We start from the raw sequence: 22,751 nt of genomic DNA on the forward strand, positions 1-22,751 counted from the left end.
TTGAGCCAGCCGGGCCTGCATCAGCAGATCCTGCTCCACTGGGAAGGGAGAGCCTGTAGGCGTAAATCAAAAAAAGGGGAGAAATCTGCAAATTCTAGTGGCAGACCCATGTTGCCCAGGAAGCAATCAGTTTCTCCTGCTCCCTATAGTGGAAAAAGACATAGGAGGTGTATTTCTCTAGGCAGGGGCTCTGTGTAGATGGCACTTCATTGCTCTGGGAAGCATCCATGCTGGTAGAAGAGTAGCAGCAGACTCCACACCTGAGGCTTGAATGGGGACCGTTGGGGAGGGGCAGTGGGAGGCCGAGGAGGGCGGAGGAAAATGCTTTTCAAAAGCATCTGCACGTTCCTACAAACCTGCTGAAAACCCATACCAGGAATGGGGCTCGAACCCATGCGGACAAACGTCCATTGGATCTTAAGTCCAACGCCTTAACCACTCGGCCACCCTGGTGAGACCCAAGGATTTACTTTCTTCAACTCCCTTTTTATGCTTGCTACTGTAGCACCAGCTGTCCAGCAAGAGGTGATTGCAGAGTTAAAAGGCTTTTGCAGGAGGTTAAAAGTAATTGCTTATAACAAACACACTGTGTGACACCTAACTTTCTCCCACTCGGACCTTACCGTTAATTTTTATATTGGAGTTAGCTTAGTCACAATAAGGGGGTGAGCAAGGCAGGCACACTAGAGCATCTACTCCCTGGTGGTCTAGTGGCTAGGATTCGGCGCTTTCACCGCCGCGGCCCGGGTTCGATTCCCGGTCAGGGAAGATCCCTCTAAAGCATAGATTGCTTAATTTGTCTGTGTATCTTTTTTAAAAGAAGGTCTTTAAAAAGGCACCCCTCCCAATAGATGAAAGCGGAGGAATGGGGCTTGTTCTCCTGTGCCCCAGGTTGCTTTGCCCCCATTGACCTAAGCCACCTTTGTGCGCACGCAGTCCCCCACCCAGTCAGGTGCTCTATGTTGGCGTGAAGTGCAGTACCAGCTCAACAGAAAGGTAAATTGCTGGAAAACCCTGCTGTGATGCATACATCTACTTTGGAGCACTCTTCTCCTTTGCACTCTTGAATCGCTTAAGCGCAATGTATTCTTCCAGCAAGCTGAATAACGAGATAGGTGAGAGAAGGTGTACCAGCTGTCTGTGCGCCATCAGCAGCCACTAAGTGTCCCTCTTGGGTTTTCCCGGGGATCCTGATTGTGCAGGAATTCATCGGTTCAGTAGCAAGGGGGAGAGGATGGCCTGTGCCTGGAAGTGACAGGCAGTCTGGTGGCATCATGAGGATTAAGTTCCGATTCATATTTGCTGTAGAATAAAATATGTTTTCAGCCCCCATGAGCTTTGTCACTCGGAGAGCAGTGTATGAACTTTTGCTGCACGGCTCTGGGCTCCCTGGTGGTCTAGTGGTTAGGATTCGGCGCTCTCACCGCCGCGGCCCGGGTTCGATTCCCGGTCAGGGAAAAGTCCCTCTTCTGACCTTGAAAGCTTTTCCTTCCCGTAGGTCAGGGCTTCTCAAAATGAAGTTGCTTTTCTGACTCACAATTTGCCTAGCATGACGCAGTATCGCTCAAAATATGATTTTCGCAAGGTTCCTTTAGAGCTGCTTCCCATGGTGGGAGGCAAGGCTCTTGAGCAAGTGAGATCCTGTATTCCGAGGCGCGCTTCCTTTTGTAGGCTTCTGACCCCATGGCCTGTGGCAGGTAGTCCTCCTTTGACTGGGCCGCAGGCTTTGTCTCCAAATGGCGTCCTGGACCCACTGCAACCCACCTGTTTGCTAAAACGGAAGTCTGCCTCTGGGTAAGAAAAAGCTGAGCTGCACGTACGGAAAGCGGCAGAGGCCAGAGGCGGGGAGGGTGTGGCAAGGGCTGCCTGATTTGCATAGTGACCTGTTGCATCTTGGGAATGTACAGGCTTTGGAGCTTAACAGGTACTGCAGGTGTCTGCCTGGCCTGAGAGATGCCTGTCTGGTGCTCCCCTCAGGACACACAGGCCTTCCATTCGAGCATGGAGGGTGAGGGACATGGGTCACCCTCATATACAGGGGTGTGGGCATGGGCAGGATAGGTTGTGGGGGACCCGTCAGGGCATTGCCCGTTTGGAAGCCCGTTCGGAAGGCGAGAGGAGGCGGGGCAGGAAACTCTGCTCAATTTCTTTCCCAGAGGCCTGTGGAGAACCCTTTGCACGTTTGAGCCAGCCGGGCCTGCATCAGCAGATCCTGCTCCACTGGGAAGGGAGAGCCTGTAGGCGTAAATCAAAAAAAGGGGAGAAATCTGCAAATTCTAGTGGCAGACCCATGTTGCCCAGGAAGCAATCAGTTTCTCCTGCTCCCTATAGTGGAAAAAGACATAGGAGGTGTATTTCTCTAGGCAGGGGCTCTGTGTAGATGGCACTTCATTGCTCTGGGAAGCATCCATGCTGGTAGAAGAGTAGCAGCAGACTCCACACCTGAGGCTTGAATGGGGACCGTTGGGGAGGGGCAGTGGGAGGCCGAGGAGGGCGGAGGAAAATGCTTTTCAAAAGCATCTGCACGTTCCTACAAACCTGCTGAAAACCCATACCAGGAATGGGGCTCGAACCCATGCGGACAAACGTCCATTGGATCTTAAGTCCAACGCCTTAACCACTCGGCCACCCTGGTGAGACCCAAGGATTTACTTTCTTCAACTCCCTTTTTATGCTTGCTACTGTAGCACCAGCTGTCCAGCAAGAGGTGATTGCAGAGTTAAAAGGCTTTTGCAGGAGGTTAAAAGTAATTGCTTATAACAAACACACTGTGTGACACCTAACTTTCTCCCACTCGGACCTTACCGTTAATTTTTATATTGGAGTTAGCTTAGTCACAATAAGGGGGTGAGCAAGGCAGGCACACTAGAGCATCTACTCCCTGGTGGTCTAGTGGCTAGGATTCGGCGCTTTCACCGCCGCGGCCCGGGTTCGATTCCCGGTCAGGGAAGATCCCTCTAAAGCATAGATTGCTTAATTTGTCTGTGTATCTTTTTTAAAAGAAGGTCTTTAAAAAGGCACCCCTCCCAATAGATGAAAGCGGAGGAATGGGGCTTGTTCTCCTGTGCCCCAGGTTGCTTTGCCCCCATTGACCTAAGCCACCTTTGTGCGCACGCAGTCCCCCACCCAGTCAGGTGCTCTATGTTGGCGTGAAGTGCAGTACCAGCTCAACAGAAAGGTAAATTGCTGGAAAACCCTGCTGTGATGCATACATCTACTTTGGAGCACTCTTCTCCTTTGCACTCTTGAATGGCTTAAGCGCAATGTATTCTTCCAGCAAGCTGAATAACGAGATAGGTGAGAGAAGGTGTACCAGCTGTCTGTGCGCCATCAGCAGCCACTAGGTGTCCCTCTTGGGTTTTCCCGGGGATCCTGATTGTGCAGGAATTCATCGGTTCAGTAGCAAGGGGGAGAGGATGGCCTGTGCCTGGAAGTGACAGGCAGTCTGGTGGCATCATGAGGATTAAGTTCCGATTCATATTTGCTGTAGAATAAAATATGTTTTCAGCCCCCATGAGCTTTGTCACTCGGAGAGCAGTGTATGAACTTTTGCTGCACGGCTCTGGGCTCCCTGGTGGTCTAGTGGTTAGGATTCGGCGCTCTCACCGCCGCGGCCCGGGTTCGATTCCCGGTCAGGGAAAAGTCCCTCTTCTGACCTTGAAAGCTTTTCCTTCCCGTAGGTCAGGGCTTCTCAAAATGAAGTTGCTTTTCTGACTCACAATTTGCCTAGCATGACGCGGTATCGCTCAAAATATGATTTTCGCAAGGTTCCTTTAGAGCTGCTTCCCATGGTGGGAGGCAAGGCTCTTGAGCAAGTGAGATTCTGTATTCCGAGGCGCGCTTCCTTTTGTAGGCTTCTGACCCCATGGCCTGTGGCAGGTAGTCCTCCTTTGACTGGGCCGCAGGCTTTGTCTCCAAATGGCGTCCTGGACCCACTGCAACCCACCTGTTTGCTAAAACGGAAGTCTGCCTCTGGGTAAGAAAAAGCTGAGCTGCACGTACGGAAAGCGGCAGAGGCCAGAGGCGGGGAGGGTGTGGCAAGGGCTGCCTGATTTGCATAGTGACCTGTTGCATCTTGGGAATGTACAGGCTTTGGAGCTTAACAGGTACTGCAGGTGTCTGCCTGGCCTGAGAGATGCCTGTCTGGTGCTCCCCTCAGGACACACAGGCCTTCCATTCGAGCATGGAGGGTGAGGGACATGGGTCACCCTCATATACAGGGGTGTGGGCATGGGCAGGATAGGTTGTGGGGGACCCGTCAGGGCATTGCCCGTTTGGAAGCCCGTTCGGAAGGCGAGAGGAGGCGGGGCAGGAAACTCTGCTCAATTTCTTTCCCAGAGGCCTGTGGAGAACCCTTTGCACGTTTGAGCCAGCCGGGCCTGCATCAGCAGATCCTGCTCCACTGGGAAGGGAGAGCCTGTAGGCGTAAATCAAAAAAAGGGGAGAAATCTGCAAATTCTAGTGGCAGACCCATGTTGCCCAGGAAGCAATCAGTTTCTCCTGCTCCCTATAGTGGAAAAAGACATAGGAGGTGTATTTCTCTAGGCAGGGGCTCTGTGTAGATGGCACTTCATTGCTCTGGGAAGCATCCATGCTGGTAGAAGAGTAGCAGCAGACTCCACACCTGAGGCTTGAATGGGGACCGTTGGGGAGGGGCAGTGGGAGGCCGAGGAGGGCGGAGGAAAATGCTTTTCAAAAGCATCTGCACGTTCCTACAAACCTGCTGAAAACCCATACCAGGAATGGGGCTCGAACCCATGCGGACAAACGTCCATTGGATCTTAAGTCCAACGCCTTAACCACTCGGCCACCCTGGTGAGACCCAAGGATTTACTTTCTTCAACTCCCTTTTTATGCTTGCTACTGTAGCACCAGCTGTCCAGCAAGAGGTGATTGCAGAGTTAAAAGGCTTTTGCAGGAGGTTAAAAGTAATTGCTTATAACAAACACACTGTGTGACACCTAACTTTCTCCCACTCGGACCTTACCGTTAATTTTTATATTGGAGTTAGCTTAGTCACAATAAGGGGGTGAGCAAGGCAGGCACACTAGAGCATCTACTCCCTGGTGGTCTAGTGGCTAGGATTCGGCGCTTTCACCGCCGCGGCCCGGGTTCGATTCCCGGTCAGGGAAGATCCCTCTAAAGCATAGATTGCTTAATTTGTCTGTGTATCTTTTTTAAAAGAAGGTCTTTAAAAAGGCACCCCTCCCAATAGATGAAAGCGGAGGAATGGGGCTTGTTCTCCTGTGCCCCAGGTTGCTTTGCCCCCATTGACCTAAGCCACCTTTGTGCGCACGCAGTCCCCCACCCAGTCAGGTGCTCTATGTTGGCGTGAAGTGCAGTACCAGCTCAACAGAAAGGTAAATTGCTGGAAAACCCTGCTGTGATGCATACATCTACTTTGGAGCACTCTTCTCCTTTGCACTCTTGAATCGCTTAAGCGCAATGTATTCTTCCAGCAAGCTGAATAACGAGATAGGTGAGAGAAGGTGTACCAGCTGTCTGTGCGCCATCAGCAGCCACTAAGTGTCCCTCTTGGGTTTTCCCGGGGATCCTGATTGTGCAGGAATTCATCGGTTCAGTAGCAAGGGGGAGAGGATGGCCTGTGCCTGGAAGTGACAGGCAGTCTGGTGGCATCATGAGGATTAAGTTCCGATTCATATTTGCTGTAGAATAAAATATGTTTTCAGCCCCCATGAGCTTTGTCACTCGGAGAGCAGTGTATGAACTTTTGCTGCACGGCTCTGGGCTCCCTGGTGGTCTAGTGGTTAGGATTCGGCGCTCTCACCGCCGCGGCCCGGGTTCGATTCCCGGTCAGGGAAAAGTCCCTCTTCTGACCTTGAAAGCTTTTCCTTCCCGTAGGTCAGGGCTTCTCAAAATGAAGTTGCTTTTCTGACTCACAATTTGCCTAGCATGACGCAGTATCGCTCAAAATATGATTTTCGCAAGGTTCCTTTAGAGCTGCTTCCCATGGTGGGAGGCAAGGCTCTTGAGCAAGTGAGATCCTGTATTCCGAGGCGCGCTTCCTTTTGTAGGCTTCTGACCCCATGGCCTGTGGCAGGTAGTCCTCCTTTGACTGGGCCGCAGGCTTTGTCTCCAAATGGCGTCCTGGACCCACTGCAACCCACCTGTTTGCTAAAACGGAAGTCTGCCTCTGGGTAAGAAAAAGCTGAGCTGCACGTACGGAAAGCGGCAGAGGCCAGAGGCGGGGAGGGTGTGGCAAGGGCTGCCTGATTTGCATAGTGACCTGTTGCATCTTGGGAATGTACAGGCTTTGGAGCTTAACAGGTACTGCAGGTGTCTGCCTGGCCTGAGAGATGCCTGTCTGGTGCTCCCCTCAGGACACACAGGCCTTCCATTCGAGCATGGAGGGTGAGGGACATGGGTCACCCTCATATACAGGGGTGTGGGCATGGGCAGGATAGGTTGTGGGGGACCCGTCAGGGCATTGCCCGTTTGGAAGCCCGTTCGGAAGGCGAGAGGAGGCGGGGCAGGAAACTCTGCTCAATTTCTTTCCCAGAGGCCTGTGGAGAACCCTTTGCACGTTTGAGCCAGCCGGGCCTGCATCAGCAGATCCTGCTCCACTGGGAAGGGAGAGCCTGTAGGCGTAAATCAAAAAAAGGGGAGAAATCTGCAAATTCTAGTGGCAGACCCATGTTGCCCAGGAAGCAATCAGTTTCTCCTGCTCCCTATAGTGGAAAAAGACATAGGAGGTGTATTTCTCTAGGCAGGGGCTCTGTGTAGATGGCACTTCATTGCTCTGGGAAGCATCCATGCTGGTAGAAGAGTAGCAGCAGACTCCACACCTGAGGCTTGAATGGGGACCGTTGGGGAGGGGCAGTGGGAGGCCGAGGAGGGCGGAGGAAAATGCTTTTCAAAAGCATCTGCACGTTCCTACAAACCTGCTGAAAACCCATACCAGGAATGGGGCTCGAACCCATGCGGACAAACGTCCATTGGATCTTAAGTCCAACGCCTTAACCACTCGGCCACCCTGGTGAGACCCAAGGATTTACTTTCTTCAACTCCCTTTTTATGCTTGCTACTGTAGCACCAGCTGTCCAGCAAGAGGTGATTGCAGAGTTAAAAGGCTTTTGCAGGAGGTTAAAAGTAATTGCTTATAACAAACACACTGTGTGACACCTAACTTTCTCCCACTCGGACCTTACCGTTAATTTGTATATTGGAGTTAGCTTAGTCACAATAAGGGGGTGAGCAAGGCAGGCACACTAGAGCATCTACTCCCTGGTGGTCTAGTGGCTAGGATTCGGCGCTTTCACCGCCGCGGCCCGGGTTCGATTCCCGGTCAGGGAAGATCCCTCTAAAGCATAGATTGCTTAATTTGTCTGTGTATCTTTTTTAAAAGAAGGTCTTTAAAAAGGCACCCCTCCCAATAGATGAAAGCGGAGGAATGGGGCTTGTTCTCCTGTGCCCCAGGTTGCTTTGCCCCCATTGACCTAAGCCACCTTTGTGCGCACGCAGTCCCCCACCCAGTCAGGTGCTCTATGTTGGCGTGAAGTGCAGTACCAGCTCAACAGAAAGGTAAATTGCTGGAAAACCCTGCTGTGATGCATACATCTACTTTGGAGCACTCTTCTCCTTTGCACTCTTGAATGGCTTAAGCGCAATGTATTCTTCCAGCAAGCTGAATAACGAGATAGGTGAGAGAAGGTGTACCAGCTGTCTGTGCGCCATCAGCAGCCACTAGGTGTCCCTCTTGGGTTTTCCCGGGGATCCTGATTGTGCAGGAATTCATCGGTTCAGTAGCAAGGGGGAGAGGATGGCCTGTGCCTGGAAGTGACAGGCAGTCTGGTGGCATCATGAGGATTAAGTTCCGATTCATATTTGCTGTAGAATAAAATATGTTTTCAGCCCCCATGAGCTTTGTCACTCGGAGAGCAGTGTATGAACTTTTGCTGCACGGCTCTGGGCTCCCTGGTGGTCTAGTGGTTAGGATTCGGCGCTCTCACCGCCGCGGCCCGGGTTCGATTCCCGGTCAGGGAAAAGTCCCTCTTCTGACCTTGAAAGCTTTTCCTTCCCGTAGGTCAGGGCTTCTCAAAATGAAGTTGCTTTTCTGACTCACAATTTGCCTAGCATGACGCAGTATCGCTCAAAATATGATTTTCGCAAGGTTCCTTTAGAGCTGCTTCCCATGGTGGGAGGCAAGGCTCTTGAGCAAGTGAGATCCTGTATTCCGAGGCGCGCTTCCTTTTGTAGGCTTCTGACCCCATGGCCTGTGGCAGGTAGTCCTCCTTTGACTGGGCCGCAGGCTTTGTCTCCAAATGGCGTCCTGGACCCACTGCAACCCACCTGTTTGCTAAAACGGAAGTCTGCCTCTGGGTAAGAAAAAGCTGAGCTGCACGTACGGAAAGCGGCAGAGGCCAGAGGCGGGGAGGGTGTGGCAAGGGCTGCCTGATTTGCATAGTGACCTGTTGCATCTTGGGAATGTACAGGCTTTGGAGCTTAACAGGTACTGCAGGTGTCTGCCTGGCCTGAGAGATGCCTGTCTGGTGCTCCCCTCAGGACACACAGGCCTTCCATTCGAGCATGGAGGGTGAGGGACATGGGTCACCCTCATATACAGGGGTGTGGGCATGGGCAGGATAGGTTGTGGGGGACCCGTCAGGGCATTGCCCGTTTGGAAGCCCGTTCGGAAGGCGAGAGGAGGCGGGGCAGGAAACTCTGCTCAATTTCTTTCCCAGAGGCCTGTGGAGAACCCTTTGCACGTTTGAGCCAGCCGGGCCTGCATCAGCAGATCCTGCTCCACTGGGAAGGGAGAGCCTGTAGGCGTAAATCAAAAAAAGGGGAGAAATCTGCAAATTCTAGTGGCAGACCCATGTTGCCCAGGAAGCAATCAGTTTCTCCTGCTCCCTATAGTGGAAAAAGACATAGGAGGTGTATTTCTCTAGGCAGGGGCTCTGTGTAGATGGCACTTCATTGCTCTGGGAAGCATCCATGCTGGTAGAAGAGTAGCAGCAGACTCCACACCTGAGGCTTGAATGGGGACCGTTGGGGAGGGGCAGTGGGAGGCCGAGGAGGGCGGAGGAAAATGCTTTTCAAAAGCATCTGCACGTTCCTACAAACCTGCTGAAAACCCATACCAGGAATGGGGCTCGAACCCATGCGGACAAACGTCCATTGGATCTTAAGTCCAACGCCTTAACCACTCGGCCACCCTGGTGAGACCCAAGGATTTACTTTCTTCAACTCCCTTTTTATGCTTGCTACTGTAGCACCAGCTGTCCAGCAAGAGGTGATTGCAGAGTTAAAAGGCTTTTGCAGGAGGTTAAAAGTAATTGCTTATAACAAACACACTGTGTGACACCTAACTTTCTCCCACTCGGACCTTACCGTTAATTTTTATATTGGAGTTAGCTTAGTCACAATAAGGGGGTGAGCAAGGCAGGCACACTAGAGCATCTACTCCCTGGTGGTCTAGTGGCTAGGATTCGGCGCTTTCACCGCCGCGGCCCGGGTTCGATTCCCGGTCAGGGAAGATCCCTCTAAAGCATAGATTGCTTAATTTGTCTGTGTATCTTTTTTAAAAGAAGGTCTTTAAAAAGGCACCCCTCCCAATAGATGAAAGCGGAGGAATGGGGCTTGTTCTCCTGTGCCCCAGGTTGCTTTGCCCCCATTGACCTAAGCCACCTTTGTGCGCACGCAGTCCCCCACCCAGTCAGGTGCTCTATGTTGGCGTGAAGTGCAGTACCAGCTCAACAGAAAGGTAAATTGCTGGAAAACCCTGCTGTGATGCATACATCTACTTTGGAGCACTCTTCTCCTTTGCACTCTTGAATCGCTTAAGCGCAATGTATTCTTCCAGCAAGCTGAATAACGAGATAGGTGAGAGAAGGTGTACCAGCTGTCTGTGCGCCATCAGCAGCCACTAAGTGTCCCTCTTGGGTTTTCCCGGGGATCCTGATTGTGCAGGAATTCATCGGTTCAGTAGCAAGGGGGAGAGGATGGCCTGTGCCTGGAAGTGACAGGCAGTCTGGTGGCATCATGAGGATTAAGTTCCGATTCATATTTGCTGTAGAATAAAATATGTTTTCAGCCCCCATGAGCTTTGTCACTCGGAGAGCAGTGTATGAACTTTTGCTGCACGGCTCTGGGCTCCCTGGTGGTCTAGTGGTTAGGATTCGGCGCTCTCACCGCCGCGGCCCGGGTTCGATTCCCGGTCAGGGAAAAGTCCCTCTTCTGACCTTGAAAGCTTTTCCTTCCCGTAGGTCAGGGCTTCTCAAAATGAAGTTGCTTTTCTGACTCACAATTTGCCTAGCATGACGCAGTATCGCTCAAAATATGATTTTCGCAAGGTTCCTTTAGAGCTGCTTCCCATGGTGGGAGGCAAGGCTCTTGAGCAAGTGAGATCCTGTATTCCGAGGCGCGCTTCCTTTTGTAGGCTTCTGACCCCATGGCCTGTGGCAGGTAGTCCTCCTTTGACTGGGCCGCAGGCTTTGTCTCCAAATGGCGTCCTGGACCCACTGCAACCCACCTGTTTGCTAAAACGGAAGTCTGCCTCTGGGTAAGAAAAAGCTGAGCTGCACGTACGGAAAGCGGCAGAGGCCAGAGGCGGGGAGGGTGTGGCAAGGGCTGCCTGATTTGCATAGTGACCTGTTGCATCTTGGGAATGTACAGGCTTTGGAGCTTAACAGGTACTGCAGGTGTCTGCCTGGCCTGAGAGATGCCTGTCTGGTGCTCCCCTCAGGACACACAGGCCTTCCATTCGAGCATGGAGGGTGAGGGACATGGGTCACCCTCATATACAGGGGTGTGGGCATGGGCAGGATAGGTTGTGGGGGACCCGTCAGGGCATTGCCCGTTTGGAAGCCCGTTCGGAAGGCGAGAGGAGGCGGGGCAGGAAACTCTGCTCAATTTCTTTCCCAGAGGCCTGTGGAGAACCCTTTGCACGTTTGAGCCAGCCGGGCCTGCATCAGCAGATCCTGCTCCACTGGGAAGGGAGAGCCTGTAGGCGTAAATCAAAAAAAGGGGAGAAATCTGCAAATTCTAGTGGCAGACCCATGTTGCCCAGGAAGCAATCAGTTTCTCCTGCTCCCTATAGTGGAAAAAGACATAGGAGGTGTATTTCTCTAGGCAGGGGCTCTGTGTAGATGGCACTTCATTGCTCTGGGAAGCATCCATGCTGGTAGAAGAGTAGCAGCAGACTCCACACCTGAGGCTTGAATGGGGACCGTTGGGGAGGGGCAGTGGGAGGCCGAGGAGGGCGGAGGAAAATGCTTTTCAAAAGCATCTGCACGTTCCTACAAACCTGCTGAAAACCCATACCAGGAATGGGGCTCGAACCCATGCGGACAAACGTCCATTGGATCTTAAGTCCAACGCCTTAACCACTCGGCCACCCTGGTGAGACCCAAGGATTTACTTTCTTCAACTCCCTTTTTATGCTTGCTACTGTAGCACCAGCTGTCCAGCAAGAGGTGATTGCAGAGTTAAAAGGCTTTTGCAGGAGGTTAAAAGTAATTGCTTATAACAAACACACTGTGTGACACCTAACTTTCTCCCACTCGGACCTTACCGTTAATTTGTATATTGGAGTTAGCTTAGTCACAATAAGGGGGTGAGCAAGGCAGGCACACTAGAGCATCTACTCCCTGGTGGTCTAGTGGCTAGGATTCGGCGCTTTCACCGCCGCGGCCCGGGTTCGATTCCCGGTCAGGGAAGATCCCTCTAAAGCATAGATTGCTTAATTTGTCTGTGTATCTTTTTTAAAAGAAGGTCTTTAAAAAGGCACCCCTCCCAATAGATGAAAGCGGAGGAATGGGGCTTGTTCTCCTGTGCCCCAGGTTGCTTTGCCCCCATTGACCTAAGCCACCTTTGTGCGCACGCAGTCCCCCACCCAGTCAGGTGCTCTATGTTGGCGTGAAGTGCAGTACCAGCTCAACAGAAAGGTAAATTGCTGGAAAACCCTGCTGTGATGCATACATCTACTTTGGAGCACTCTTCTCCTTTGCACTCTTGAATGGCTTAAGCGCAATGTATTCTTCCAGCAAGCTGAATAACGAGATAGGTGAGAGAAGGTGTACCAGCTGTCTGTGCGCCATCAGCAGCCACTAGGTGTCCCTCTTGGGTTTTCCCGGGGATCCTGATTGTGCAGGAATTCATCGGTTCAGTAGCAAGGGGGAGAGGATGGCCTGTGCCTGGAAGTGACAGGCAGTCTGGTGGCATCATGAGGATTAAGTTCCGATTCATATTTGCTGTAGAATAAAATATGTTTTCAGCCCCCATGAGCTTTGTCACTCGGAGAGCAGTGTATGAACTTTTGCTGCACGGCTCTGGGCTCCCTGGTGGTCTAGTGGTTAGGATTCGGCGCTCTCACCGCCGCGGCCCGGGTTCGATTCCCGGTCAGGGAAAAGTCCCTCTTCTGACCTTGAAAGCTTTTCCTTCCCGTAGGTCAGGGCTTCTCAAAATGAAGTTGCTTTTCTGACTCACAATTTGCCTAGCATGACGCAGTATCGCTCAAAATATGATTTTCGCAAGGTTCCTTTAGAGCTGCTTCCCATGGTGGGAGGCAAGGCTCTTGAGCAAGTGAGATCCTGTATTCCGAGGCGCGCTTCCTTTTGTAGGCTTCTGACCCCATGGCCTGTGGCAGGTAGTCCTCCTTTGACTGGGCCGCAGGCTTTGTCTCCAAATGGCGTCCTGGACCCACTGCAACCCACCTGTTTGCTAAAACGGAAGTCTGCCTCTGGGTAAGAAAAAGCTGAGCTGCACGTACGGAAAGCGGCAGAGGCCAGAGGCGGGGAGGGTGTGGCAAGGGCTGCCTGATTTGCATAGTGACCTGTTGCATCTTGGGAATGTACAGGCTTTGGAGCTTAACAGGTACTGCAGGTGTCTGCCTGGCCTGAGAGATGCCTGTCTGGTGCTCCCCTCAGGACACACAGGCCTTCCATTCGAGCATGGAGGGTGAGGGACATGGGTCACCCTCATATACAGGGGTGTGGGCATGGGCAGGATAGGTTGTGGGGGACCCGTCAGGGCATTGCCCGTTTGGAAGCCCGTTCGGAAGGCGAGAGGAGGCGGGGCAGGAAACTCTGCTCAATTTCTTTCCCAGAGGCCTGTGGAGAACCCTTTGCACGTTTGAGCCAGCCGGGCCTGCATCAGCAGATCCTGCTCCACTGGGAAGGGAGAGCCTGTAGGCGTAAATCAAAAAAAGGGGAGAAATCTGCAAATTCTAGTGGCAGACCCATGTTGCCCAGGAAGCAATCAGTTTCTCCTGCTCCCTATAGTGGAAAAAGACATAGGAGGTGTATTTCTCTAGGCAGGGGCTCTGTGTAGATGGCACTTCATTGCTCTGGGAAGCATCCATGCTGGTAGAAGAGTAGCAGCAGACTCCACACCTGAGGCTTGAATGGGGACCGTTGGGGAGGGGCAGTGGGAGGCCGAGGAGGGCGGAGGAAAATGCTTTTCAAAAGCATCTGCACGTTCCTACAAACCTGCTGAAAACCCATACCAGGAATGGGGCTCGAACCCATGCGGACAAACGTCCATTGGATCTTAAGTCCAACGCCTTAACCACTCGGCCACCCTGGTGAGACCCAAGGATTTACTTTCTTCAACTCCCTTTTTATGCTTGCTACTGTAGCACCAGCTGTCCAGCAAGAGGTGATTGCAGAGTTAAAAGGCTTTTGCAGGAGGTTAAAAGTAATTGCTTATAACAAACACACTGTGTGACACCTAACTTTCTCCCACTCGGACCTTACCGTTAATTTTTATATTGGAGTTAGCTTAGTCACAATAAGGGGGTGAGCAAGGCAGGCACACTAGAGCATCTACTCCCTGGTGGTCTAGTGGCTAGGATTCGGCGCTTTCACCGCCGCGGCCCGGGTTCGATTCCCGGTCAGGGAAGATCCCTCTAAAGCATAGATTGCTTAATTTGTCTGTGTATCTTTTTTAAAAGAAGGTCTTTAAAAAGGCACCCCTCCCAATAGATGAAAGCGGAGGAATGGGGCTTGTTCTCCTGTGCCCCAGGTTGCTTTGCCCCCATTGACCTAAGCCACCTTTGTGCGCACGCAGTCCCCCACCCAGTCAGGTGCTCTATGTTGGCGTGAAGTGCAGTACCAGCTCAACAGAAAGGTAAATTGCTGGAAAACCCTGCTGTGATGCATACATCTACTTTGGAGCACTCTTCTCCTTTGCACTCTTGAATCGCTTAAGCGCAATGTATTCTTCCAGCAAGCTGAATAACGAGATAGGTGAGAGAAGGTGTACCAGCTGTCTGTGCGCCATCAGCAGCCACTAAGTGTCCCTCTTGGGTTTTCCCGGGGATCCTGATTGTGCAGGAATTCATCGGTTCAGTAGCAAGGGGGAGAGGATGGCCTGTGCCTGGAAGTGACAGGCAGTCTGGTGGCATCATGAGGATTAAGTTCCGATTCATATTTGCTGTAGAATAAAATATGTTTTCAGCCCCCATGAGCTTTGTCACTCGGAGAGCAGTGTATGAACTTTTGCTGCACGGCTCTGGGCTCCCTGGTGGTCTAGTGGTTAGGATTCGGCGCTCTCACCGCCGCGGCCCGGGTTCGATTCCCGGTCAGGGAAAAGTCCCTCTTCTGACCTTGAAAGCTTTTCCTTCCCGTAGGTCAGGGCTTCTCAAAATGAAGTTGCTTTTCTGACTCACAATTTGCCTAGCATGACGCAGTATCGCTCAAAATATGATTTTCGCAAGGTTCCTTTAGAGCTGCTTCCCATGGTGGGAGGCAAGGCTCTTGAGCAAGTGAGATCCTGTATTCCGAGGCGCGCTTCCTTTTGTAGGCTTCTGACCCCATGGCCTGTGGCAGGTAGTCCTCCTTTGACTGGGCCGCAGGCTTTGTCTCCAAATGGCGTCCTGGACCCACTGCAACCCACCTGTTTGCTAAAACGGAAGTCTGCCTCTGGGTAAGAAAAAGCTGAGCTGCACGTACGGAAAGCGGCAGAGGCCAGAGGCGGGGAGGGTGTGGCAAGGGCTGCCTGATTTGCATAGTGACCTGTTGCATCTTGGGAATGTACAGGCTTTGGAGCTTAACAGGTACTGCAGGTGTCTGCCTGGCCTGAGAGATGCCTGTCTGGTGCTCCCCTCAGGACACACAGGCCTTCCATTCGAGCATGGAGGGTGAGGGACATGGGTCACCCTCATATACAGGGGTGTGGGCATGGGCAGGATAGGTTGTGGGGGACCCGTCAGGGCATTGCCCGTTTGGAAGCCCGTTCGGAAGGCGAGAGGAGGCGGGGCAGGAAACTCTGCTCAATTTCTTTCCCAGAGGCCTGTGGAGAACCCTTTGCACGTTTGAGCCAGCCGGGCCTGCATCAGCAGATCCTGCTCCACTGGGAAGGGAGAGCCTGTAGGCGTAAATCAAAAAAAGGGGAGAAATCTGCAAATTCTAGTGGCAGACCCATGTTGCCCAGGAAGCAATCAGTTTCTCCTGCTCCCTATAGTGGAAAAAGACATAGGAGGTGTATTTCTCTAGGCAGGGGCTCTGTGTAGATGGCACTTCATTGCTCTGGGAAGCATCCATGCTGGTAGAAGAGTAGCAGCAGACTCCACACCTGAGGCTTGAATGGGGACCGTTGGGGAGGGGCAGTGGGAGGCCGAGGAGGGCGGAGGAAAATGCTTTTCAAAAGCATCTGCACGTTCCTACAAACCTGCTGAAAACCCATACCAGGAATGGGGCTCGAACCCATGCGGACAAACGTCCATTGGATCTTAAGTCCAACGCCTTAACCACTCGGCCACCCTGGTGAGACCCAAGGATTTACTTTCTTCAACTCCCTTTTTATGCTTGCTACTGTAGCACCAGCTGTCCAGCAAGAGGTGATTGCAGAGTTAAAAGGCTTTTGCAGGAGGTTAAAAGTAATTGCTTATAACAAACACACTGTGTGACACCTAACTTTCTCCCACTCGGACCTTACCGTTAATTTTTATATTGGAGTTAGCTTAGTCACAATAAGGGGGTGAGCAAGGCAGGCACACTAGAGCATCTACTCCCTGGTGGTCTAGTGGCTAGGATTCGGCGCTTTCACCGCCGCGGCCCGGGTTCGATTCCCGGTCAGGGAAGATCCCTCTAAAGCATAGATTGCTTAATTTGTCTGTGTATCTTTTTTAAAAGAAGGTCTTTAAAAAGGCACCCCTCCCAATAGATGAAAGCGGAGGAATGGGGCTTGTTCTCCTGTGCCCCAGGTTGCTTTGCCCCCATTGACCTAAGCCACCTTTGTGCGCACGCAGTCCCCCACCCAGTCAGGTGCTCTATGTTGGCGTGAAGTGCAGTACCAGCTCAACAGAAAGGTAAATTGCTGGAAAACCCTGCTGTGATGCATACATCTACTTTGGAGCACTCTTCTCCTTTGCACTCTTGAATGGCTTAAGCGCAATGTATTCTTCCAGCAAGCTGAATAACGAGATAGGTGAGAGAAGGTGTACCAGCTGTCTGTGCGCCATCAGCAGCCACTAGGTGTCCCTCTTGGGTTTTCCCGGGGATCCTGATTGTGCAGGAATTCATCGGTTCAGTAGCAAGGGGGAGAGGATGGCCTGTGCCTGGAAGTGACAGGCAGTCTGGTGGCATCATGAGGATTAAGTTCCGATTCATATTTGCTGTAGAATAAAATATGTTTTCAGCCCCCATGAGCTTTGTCACTCGGAGAGCAGTGTATGAACTTTTGCTGCACGGCTCTGGGCTCCCTGGTGGTCTAGTGGTTAGGATTCGGCGCTCTCACCGCCGCGGCCCGGGTTCGATTCCCGGTCAGGGAAAAGTCCCTCTTCTGACCTTGAAAGCTTTTCCTTCCCGTAGGTCAGGGCTTCTCAAAATGAAGTTGCTTTTCTGACTCACAATTTGCCTAGCATGACGCGGTATCGCTCAAAATATGATTTTCGCAAGGTTCCTTTAGAGCTGCTTCCCATGGTGGGAGGCAAGGCTCTTGAGCAAGTGAGATCCTGTATTCCGAGGCGCGCTTCCTTTTGTAGGCTTCTGACCCCATGGCCTGTGGCAGGTAGTCCTCCTTTGACTGGGCCGCAGGCTTTGTCTCCAAATGGCGTCCTGGACCCACTGCAACCCACCTGTTTGCTAAAACGGAAGTCTGCCTCTGGGTAAGAAAAAGCTGAGCTGCACGTACGGAAAGCGGCAGAGGCCAGAGGCGGGGAGGGTGTGGCAAGGGCTGCCTGATTTGCATAGTGACCTGTTGCATCTTGGGAATGTACAGGCTTTGGAGCTTAACAGGTACTGCAGGTGTCTGCCTGGCCTGAGAGATGCCTGTCTGGTGCTCCCCTCAGGACACACAGGCCTTCCATTCGAGCATGGAGGGTGAGGGACATGGGTCACCCTCATATACAGGGGTGTGGGCATGGGCAGGATAGGTTGTGGGGGACCCGTCAGGGCATTGCCCGTTTGGAAGCCCGTTCGGAAGGCGAGAGGAGGCGGGGCAGGAAACTCTGCTCAATTTCTTTCCCAGAGGCCTGTGGAGAACCCTTTGCACGTTTGAGCCAGCCGGGCCTGCATCAGCAGATCCTGCTCCACTGGGAAGGGAGAGCCTGTAGGCGTAAATCAAAAAAAGGGGAGAAATCTGCAAATTCTAGTGGCAGACCCATGTTGCCCAGGAAGCAATCAGTTTCTCCTGCTCCCTATAGTGGAAAAAGACATAGGAGGTGTATTTCTCTAGGCAGGGGCTCTGTGTAGATGGCACTTCATTGCTCTGGGAAGCATCCATGCTGGTAGAAGAGTAGCAGCAGACTCCACACCTGAGGCTTGAATGGGGACCGTTGGGGAGGGGCAGTGGGAGGCCGAGGAGGGCGGAGGAAAATGCTTTTCAAAAGCATCTGCACGTTCCTACAAACCTGCTGAAAACCCATACCAGGAATGGGGCTCGAACCCATGCGGACAAACGTCCATTGGATCTTAAGTCCAACGCCTTAACCACTCGGCCACCCTGGTGAGACCCAAGGATTTACTTTCTTCAACTCCCTTTTTATGCTTGCTACTGTAGCACCAGCTGTCCAGCAAGAGGTGATTGCAGAGTTAAAAGGCTTTTGCAGGAGGTTAAAAGTAATTGCTTATAACAAACACACTGTGTGACACCTAACTTTCTCCCACTCGGACCTTACCGTTAATTTTTATATTGGAGTTAGCTTAGTCACAATAAGGGGGTGAGCAAGGCAGGCACACTAGAGCATCTACTCCCTGGTGGTCTAGTGGCTAGGATTCGGCGCTTTCACCGCCGCGGCCCGGGTTCGATTCCCGGTCAGGGAAGATCCCTCTAAAGCATAGATTGCTTAATTTGTCTGTGTATCTTTTTTAAAAGAAGGTCTTTAAAAAGGCACCCCTCCCAATAGATGAAAGCGGAGGAATGGGGCTTGTTCTCCTGTGCCCCAGGTTGCTTTGCCCCCATTGACCTAAGCCACCTTTGTGCGCACGCAGTCCCCCACCCAGTCAGGTGCTCTATGTTGGCGTGAAGTGCAGTACCAGCTCAACAGAAAGGTAAATTGCTGGAAAACCCTGCTGTGATGCATACATCTACTTTGGAGCACTCTTCTCCTTTGCACTCTTGAATCGCTTAAGCGCAATGTATTCTTCCAGCAAGCTGAATAACGAGATAGGTGAGAGAAGGTGTACCAGCTGTCTGTGCGCCATCAGCAGCCACTAAGTGTCCCTCTTGGGTTTTCCCGGGGATCCTGATTGTGCAGGAATTCATCGGTTCAGTAGCAAGGGGGAGAGGATGGCCTGTGCCTGGAAGTGACAGGCAGTCTGGTGGCATCATGAGGATTAAGTTCCGATTCATATTTGCTGTAGAATAAAATATGTTTTCAGCCCCCATGAGCTTTGTCACTCGGAGAGCAGTGTATGAACTTTTGCTGCACGGCTCTGGGCTCCCTGGTGGTCTAGTGGTTAGGATTCGGCGCTCTCACCGCCGCGGCCCGGGTTCGATTCCCGGTCAGGGAAAAGTCCCTCTTCTGACCTTGAAAGCTTTTCCTTCCCGTAGGTCAGGGCTTCTCAAAATGAAGTTGCTTTTCTGACTCACAATTTGCCTAGCATGACGCAGTATCGCTCAAAATATGATTTTCGCAAGGTTCCTTTAGAGCTGCTTCCCATGGTGGGAGGCAAGGCTCTTGAGCAAGTGAGATCCTGTATTCCGAGGCGCGCTTCCTTTTGTAGGCTTCTGACCCCATGGCCTGTGGCAGGTAGTCCTCCTTTGACTGGGCCGCAGGCTTTGTCTCCAAATGGCGTCCTGGACCCACTGCAACCCACCTGTTTGCTAAAACGGAAGTCTGCCTCTGGGTAAGAAAAAGCTGAGCTGCACGTACGGAAAGCGGCAGAGGCCAGAGGCGGGGAGGGTGTGGCAAGGGCTGCCTGATTTGCATAGTGACCTGTTGCATCTTGGGAATGTACAGGCTTTGGAGCTTAACAGGTACTGCAGGTGTCTGCCTGGCCTGAGAGATGCCTGTCTGGTGCTCCCCTCAGGACACACAGGCCTTCCATTCGAGCATGGAGGGTGAGGGACATGGGTCACCCTCATATACAGGGGTGTGGGCATGGGCAGGATAGGTTGTGGGGGACCCGTCAGGGCATTGCCCGTTTGGAAGCCCGTTCGGAAGGCGAGAGGAGGCGGGGCAGGAAACTCTGCTCAATTTCTTTCCCAGAGGCCTGTGGAGAACCCTTTGCACGTTTGAGCCAGCCGGGCCTGCATCAGCAGATCCTGCTCCACTGGGAAGGGAGAGCCTGTAGGCGTAAATCAAAAAAAGGGGAGAAATCTGCAAATTCTAGTGGCAGACCCATGTTGCCCAGGAAGCAATCAGTTTCTCCTGCTCCCTATAGTGGAAAAAGACATAGGAGGTGTATTTCTCTAGGCAGGGGCTCTGTGTAGATGGCACTTCATTGCTCTGGGAAGCATCCATGCTGGTAGAAGAGTAGCAGCAGACTCCACACCTGAGGCTTGAATGGGGACCGTTGGGGAGGGGCAGTGGGAGGCCGAGGAGGGCGGAGGAAAATGCTTTTCAAAAGCATCTGCACGTTCCTACAAACCTGCTGAAAACCCATACCAGGAATGGGGCTCGAACCCATGCGGACAAACGTCCATTGGATCTTAAGTCCAACGCCTTAACCACTCGGCCACCCTGGTGAGACCCAAGGATTTACTTTCTTCAACTCCCTTTTTATGCTTGCTACTGTAGCACCAGCTGTCCAGCAAGAGGTGATTGCAGAGTTAAAAGGCTTTTGCAGGAGGTTAAAAGTAATTGCTTATAACAAACACACTGTGTGACACCTAACTTTCTCCCACTCGGACCTTACCGTTAATTTTTATATTGGAGTTAGCTTAGTCACAATAAGGGGGTGAGCAAGGCAGGCACACTAGAGCATCTACTCCCTGGTGGTCTAGTGGCTAGGATTCGGCGCTTTCACCGCCGCGGCCCGGGTTCGATTCCCGGTCAGGGAAGATCCCTCTAAAGCATAGATTGCTTAATTTGTCTGTGTATCTTTTTTAAAAGAAGGTCTTTAAAAAGGCACCCCTCCCAATAGATGAAAGCGGAGGAATGGGGCTTGTTCTCCTGTGCCCCAGGTTGCTTTGCCCCCATTGACCTAAGCCACCTTTGTGCGCACGCAGTCCCCCACCCAGTCAGGTGCTCTATGTTGGCGTGAAGTGCAGTACCAGCTCAACAGAAAGGTAAATTGCTGGAAAACCCTGCTGTGATGCATACATCTACTTTGGAGCACTCTTCTCCTTTGCACTCTTGAATCGCTTAAGCGCAATGTATTCTTCCAGCAAGCTGAATAACGAGATAGGTGAGAGAAGGTGTACCAGCTGTCTGTGCGCCATCAGCAGCCACTAAGTGTCCCTCTTGGGTTTTCCCGGGGATCCTGATTGTGCAGGAATTCATCGGTTCAGTAGCAAGGGGGAGAGGATGGCCTGTGCCTGGAAGTGACAGGCAGTCTGGTGGCATCATGAGGATTAAGTTCCGATTCATATTTGCTGTAGAATAAAATATGTTTTCAGCCCCCATGAGCTTTGTCACTCGGAGAGCAGTGTATGAACTTTTGCTGCACGGCTCTGGGCTCCCTGGTGGTCTAGTGGTTAGGATTCGGCGCTCTCACCGCCGCGGCCCGGGTTCGATTCCCGGTCAGGGAAAAGTCCCTCTTCTGACCTTGAAAGCTTTTCCTTCCCGTAGGTCAGGGCTTCTCAAAATGAAGTTGCTTTTCTGACTCACAATTTGCCTAGCATGACGCAGTATCGCTCAAAATATGATTTTCGCAAGGTTCCTTTAGAGCTGCTTCCCATGGTGGGAGGCAAGGCTCTTGAGCAAGTGAGATCCTGTATTCCGAGGCGCGCTTCCTTTTGTAGGCTTCTGACCCCATGGCCTGTGGCAGGTAGTCCTCCTTTGACTGGGCCGCAGGCTTTGTCTCCAAATGGCGTCCTGGACCCACTGCAACCCACCTGTTTGCTAAAACGGAAGTCTGCCTCTGGGTAAGAAAAAGCTGAGCTGCACGTACGGAAAGCGGCAGAGGCCAGAGGCGGGGAGGGTGTGGCAAGGGCTGCCTGATTTGCATAGTGACCTGTTGCATCTTGGGAATGTACAGGCTTTGGAGCTTAACAGGTACTGCAGGTGTCTGCCTGGCCTGAGAGATGCCTGTCTGGTGCTCCCCTCAGGACACACAGGCCTTCCATTCGAGCATGGAGGGTGAGGGACATGGGTCACCCTCATATACAGGGGTGTGGGCATGGGCAGGATAGGTTGTGGGGGACCCGTCAGGGCATTGCCCGTTTGGAAGCCCGTTCGGAAGGCGAGAGGAGGCGGGGCAGGAAACTCTGCTCAATTTCTTTCCCAGAGGCCTGTGGAGAACCCTTTGCACGTTTGAGCCAGCCGGGCCTGCATCAGCAGATCCTGCTCCACTGGGAAGGGAGAGCCTGTAGGCGTAAATCAAAAAAAGGGGAGAAATCTGCAAATTCTAGTGGCAGACCCATGTTGCCCAGGAAGCAATCAGTTTCTCCTGCTCCCTATAGTGGAAAAAGACATAGGAGGTGTATTTCTCTAGGCAGGGGCTCTGTGTAGATGGCACTTCATTGCTCTGGGAAGCATCCATGCTGGTAGAAGAGTAGCAGCAGACTCCACACCTGAGGCTTGAATGGGGACCGTTGGGGAGGGGCAGTGGGAGGCCGAGGAGGGCGGAGGAAAATGCTTTTCAAAAGCATCTGCACGTTCCTACAAACCTGCTGAAAACCCATACCAGGAATGGGGCTCGAACCCATGCGGACAAACGTCCATTGGATCTTAAGTCCAACGCCTTAACCACTCGGCCACCCTGGTGAGACCCAAGGATTTACTTTCTTCAACTCCCTTTTTATGCTTGCTACTGTAGCACCAGCTGTCCAGCAAGAGGTGATTGCAGAGTTAAAAGGCTTTTGCAGGAGGTTAAAAGTAATTGCTTATAACAAACACACTGTGTGACACCTAACTTTCTCCCACTCGGACCTTACCGTTAATTTTTATATTGGAGTTAGCTTAGTCACAATAAGGGGGTGAGCAAGGCAGGCACACTAGAGCATCTACTCCCTGGTGGTCTAGTGGCTAGGATTCGGCGCTTTCACCGCCGCGGCCCGGGTTCGATTCCCGGTCAGGGAAGATCCCTCTAAAGCATAGATTGCTTAATTTGTCTGTGTATCTTTTTTAAAAGAAGGTCTTTAAAAAGGCACCCCTCCCAATAGATGAAAGCGGAGGAATGGGGCTTGTTCTCCTGTGCCCCAGGTTGCTTTGCCCCCATTGACCTAAGCCACCTTTGTGCGCA

At 52.2% G+C, this 22,751-nt stretch overlaps 32 non-coding genes across 32 annotated transcripts; 21 read left to right on the forward strand and 11 right to left on the reverse strand.

Moving 5' to 3' along the window:
- Positions 1-370: 370 nt before the first annotated feature.
- On the reverse strand, positions 371-453 carry TRNAL-UAA (transfer RNA leucine (anticodon UAA)). The gene has a single exon. It is a non-coding gene; the product is annotated as a tRNA-Leu (tRNA).
- A 243-nt stretch (positions 454-696) lies between these two features.
- On the forward strand, positions 697-768 carry TRNAE-UUC (transfer RNA glutamic acid (anticodon UUC)). The gene has a single exon. It is a non-coding gene; the product is annotated as a tRNA-Glu (tRNA).
- Positions 769-1,386: 618 nt separating this feature from the next.
- TRNAE-CUC (transfer RNA glutamic acid (anticodon CUC)) lies at positions 1,387-1,458 on the forward strand. The gene has a single exon. It is a non-coding gene; the product is annotated as a tRNA-Glu (tRNA).
- Positions 1,459-2,552: 1,094 nt separating this feature from the next.
- On the reverse strand, positions 2,553-2,635 carry TRNAL-UAA (transfer RNA leucine (anticodon UAA)). Its single transcript has one exon. It is a non-coding gene; the product is annotated as a tRNA-Leu (tRNA).
- A 243-nt stretch (positions 2,636-2,878) lies between these two features.
- On the forward strand, positions 2,879-2,950 carry TRNAE-UUC (transfer RNA glutamic acid (anticodon UUC)). Its single transcript has one exon. It is a non-coding gene; the product is annotated as a tRNA-Glu (tRNA).
- A 618-nt stretch (positions 2,951-3,568) lies between these two features.
- TRNAE-CUC (transfer RNA glutamic acid (anticodon CUC)) lies at positions 3,569-3,640 on the forward strand. Its single transcript has one exon. It is a non-coding gene; the product is annotated as a tRNA-Glu (tRNA).
- A 1,094-nt stretch (positions 3,641-4,734) lies between these two features.
- TRNAL-UAA (transfer RNA leucine (anticodon UAA)) lies at positions 4,735-4,817 on the reverse strand. Its single transcript has one exon. It is a non-coding gene; the product is annotated as a tRNA-Leu (tRNA).
- A 243-nt stretch (positions 4,818-5,060) lies between these two features.
- On the forward strand, positions 5,061-5,132 carry TRNAE-UUC (transfer RNA glutamic acid (anticodon UUC)). Its single transcript has one exon. It is a non-coding gene; the product is annotated as a tRNA-Glu (tRNA).
- A 618-nt stretch (positions 5,133-5,750) lies between these two features.
- On the forward strand, positions 5,751-5,822 carry TRNAE-CUC (transfer RNA glutamic acid (anticodon CUC)). Its single transcript has one exon. It is a non-coding gene; the product is annotated as a tRNA-Glu (tRNA).
- Positions 5,823-6,916: 1,094 nt separating this feature from the next.
- On the reverse strand, positions 6,917-6,999 carry TRNAL-UAA (transfer RNA leucine (anticodon UAA)). Its single transcript has one exon. It is a non-coding gene; the product is annotated as a tRNA-Leu (tRNA).
- Positions 7,000-7,242: 243 nt separating this feature from the next.
- On the forward strand, positions 7,243-7,314 carry TRNAE-UUC (transfer RNA glutamic acid (anticodon UUC)). The gene has a single exon. It is a non-coding gene; the product is annotated as a tRNA-Glu (tRNA).
- A 618-nt stretch (positions 7,315-7,932) lies between these two features.
- On the forward strand, positions 7,933-8,004 carry TRNAE-CUC (transfer RNA glutamic acid (anticodon CUC)). Its single transcript has one exon. It is a non-coding gene; the product is annotated as a tRNA-Glu (tRNA).
- A 1,094-nt stretch (positions 8,005-9,098) lies between these two features.
- On the reverse strand, positions 9,099-9,181 carry TRNAL-UAA (transfer RNA leucine (anticodon UAA)). Its single transcript has one exon. It is a non-coding gene; the product is annotated as a tRNA-Leu (tRNA).
- Positions 9,182-9,424: 243 nt separating this feature from the next.
- Positions 9,425-9,496, forward strand: TRNAE-UUC (transfer RNA glutamic acid (anticodon UUC)). The gene has a single exon. It is a non-coding gene; the product is annotated as a tRNA-Glu (tRNA).
- A 618-nt stretch (positions 9,497-10,114) lies between these two features.
- Positions 10,115-10,186, forward strand: TRNAE-CUC (transfer RNA glutamic acid (anticodon CUC)). The gene has a single exon. It is a non-coding gene; the product is annotated as a tRNA-Glu (tRNA).
- A 1,094-nt stretch (positions 10,187-11,280) lies between these two features.
- Positions 11,281-11,363, reverse strand: TRNAL-UAA (transfer RNA leucine (anticodon UAA)). Its single transcript has one exon. It is a non-coding gene; the product is annotated as a tRNA-Leu (tRNA).
- A 243-nt stretch (positions 11,364-11,606) lies between these two features.
- On the forward strand, positions 11,607-11,678 carry TRNAE-UUC (transfer RNA glutamic acid (anticodon UUC)). Its single transcript has one exon. It is a non-coding gene; the product is annotated as a tRNA-Glu (tRNA).
- Positions 11,679-12,296: 618 nt separating this feature from the next.
- On the forward strand, positions 12,297-12,368 carry TRNAE-CUC (transfer RNA glutamic acid (anticodon CUC)). Its single transcript has one exon. It is a non-coding gene; the product is annotated as a tRNA-Glu (tRNA).
- Positions 12,369-13,462: 1,094 nt separating this feature from the next.
- On the reverse strand, positions 13,463-13,545 carry TRNAL-UAA (transfer RNA leucine (anticodon UAA)). The gene has a single exon. It is a non-coding gene; the product is annotated as a tRNA-Leu (tRNA).
- Positions 13,546-13,788: 243 nt separating this feature from the next.
- TRNAE-UUC (transfer RNA glutamic acid (anticodon UUC)) lies at positions 13,789-13,860 on the forward strand. Its single transcript has one exon. It is a non-coding gene; the product is annotated as a tRNA-Glu (tRNA).
- Positions 13,861-14,478: 618 nt separating this feature from the next.
- Positions 14,479-14,550, forward strand: TRNAE-CUC (transfer RNA glutamic acid (anticodon CUC)). The gene has a single exon. It is a non-coding gene; the product is annotated as a tRNA-Glu (tRNA).
- A 1,094-nt stretch (positions 14,551-15,644) lies between these two features.
- Positions 15,645-15,727, reverse strand: TRNAL-UAA (transfer RNA leucine (anticodon UAA)). The gene has a single exon. It is a non-coding gene; the product is annotated as a tRNA-Leu (tRNA).
- A 243-nt stretch (positions 15,728-15,970) lies between these two features.
- On the forward strand, positions 15,971-16,042 carry TRNAE-UUC (transfer RNA glutamic acid (anticodon UUC)). Its single transcript has one exon. It is a non-coding gene; the product is annotated as a tRNA-Glu (tRNA).
- A 618-nt stretch (positions 16,043-16,660) lies between these two features.
- On the forward strand, positions 16,661-16,732 carry TRNAE-CUC (transfer RNA glutamic acid (anticodon CUC)). Its single transcript has one exon. It is a non-coding gene; the product is annotated as a tRNA-Glu (tRNA).
- A 1,094-nt stretch (positions 16,733-17,826) lies between these two features.
- On the reverse strand, positions 17,827-17,909 carry TRNAL-UAA (transfer RNA leucine (anticodon UAA)). The gene has a single exon. It is a non-coding gene; the product is annotated as a tRNA-Leu (tRNA).
- Positions 17,910-18,152: 243 nt separating this feature from the next.
- On the forward strand, positions 18,153-18,224 carry TRNAE-UUC (transfer RNA glutamic acid (anticodon UUC)). The gene has a single exon. It is a non-coding gene; the product is annotated as a tRNA-Glu (tRNA).
- A 618-nt stretch (positions 18,225-18,842) lies between these two features.
- Positions 18,843-18,914, forward strand: TRNAE-CUC (transfer RNA glutamic acid (anticodon CUC)). Its single transcript has one exon. It is a non-coding gene; the product is annotated as a tRNA-Glu (tRNA).
- A 1,094-nt stretch (positions 18,915-20,008) lies between these two features.
- On the reverse strand, positions 20,009-20,091 carry TRNAL-UAA (transfer RNA leucine (anticodon UAA)). The gene has a single exon. It is a non-coding gene; the product is annotated as a tRNA-Leu (tRNA).
- Positions 20,092-20,334: 243 nt separating this feature from the next.
- On the forward strand, positions 20,335-20,406 carry TRNAE-UUC (transfer RNA glutamic acid (anticodon UUC)). The gene has a single exon. It is a non-coding gene; the product is annotated as a tRNA-Glu (tRNA).
- Positions 20,407-21,024: 618 nt separating this feature from the next.
- Positions 21,025-21,096, forward strand: TRNAE-CUC (transfer RNA glutamic acid (anticodon CUC)). Its single transcript has one exon. It is a non-coding gene; the product is annotated as a tRNA-Glu (tRNA).
- A 1,094-nt stretch (positions 21,097-22,190) lies between these two features.
- Positions 22,191-22,273, reverse strand: TRNAL-UAA (transfer RNA leucine (anticodon UAA)). The gene has a single exon. It is a non-coding gene; the product is annotated as a tRNA-Leu (tRNA).
- A 243-nt stretch (positions 22,274-22,516) lies between these two features.
- On the forward strand, positions 22,517-22,588 carry TRNAE-UUC (transfer RNA glutamic acid (anticodon UUC)). Its single transcript has one exon. It is a non-coding gene; the product is annotated as a tRNA-Glu (tRNA).
- Positions 22,589-22,751: the final 163 nt, after the last annotated feature.

Source organism: Lissotriton vulgaris, chromosome 4_1, assembly GCF_964263255.1.
Source record: "Lissotriton vulgaris chromosome 4_1, aLisVul1.2, whole genome shotgun sequence".
Lineage (NCBI taxonomy): Eukaryota > Metazoa > Chordata > Amphibia > Caudata > Salamandridae > Lissotriton > Lissotriton vulgaris.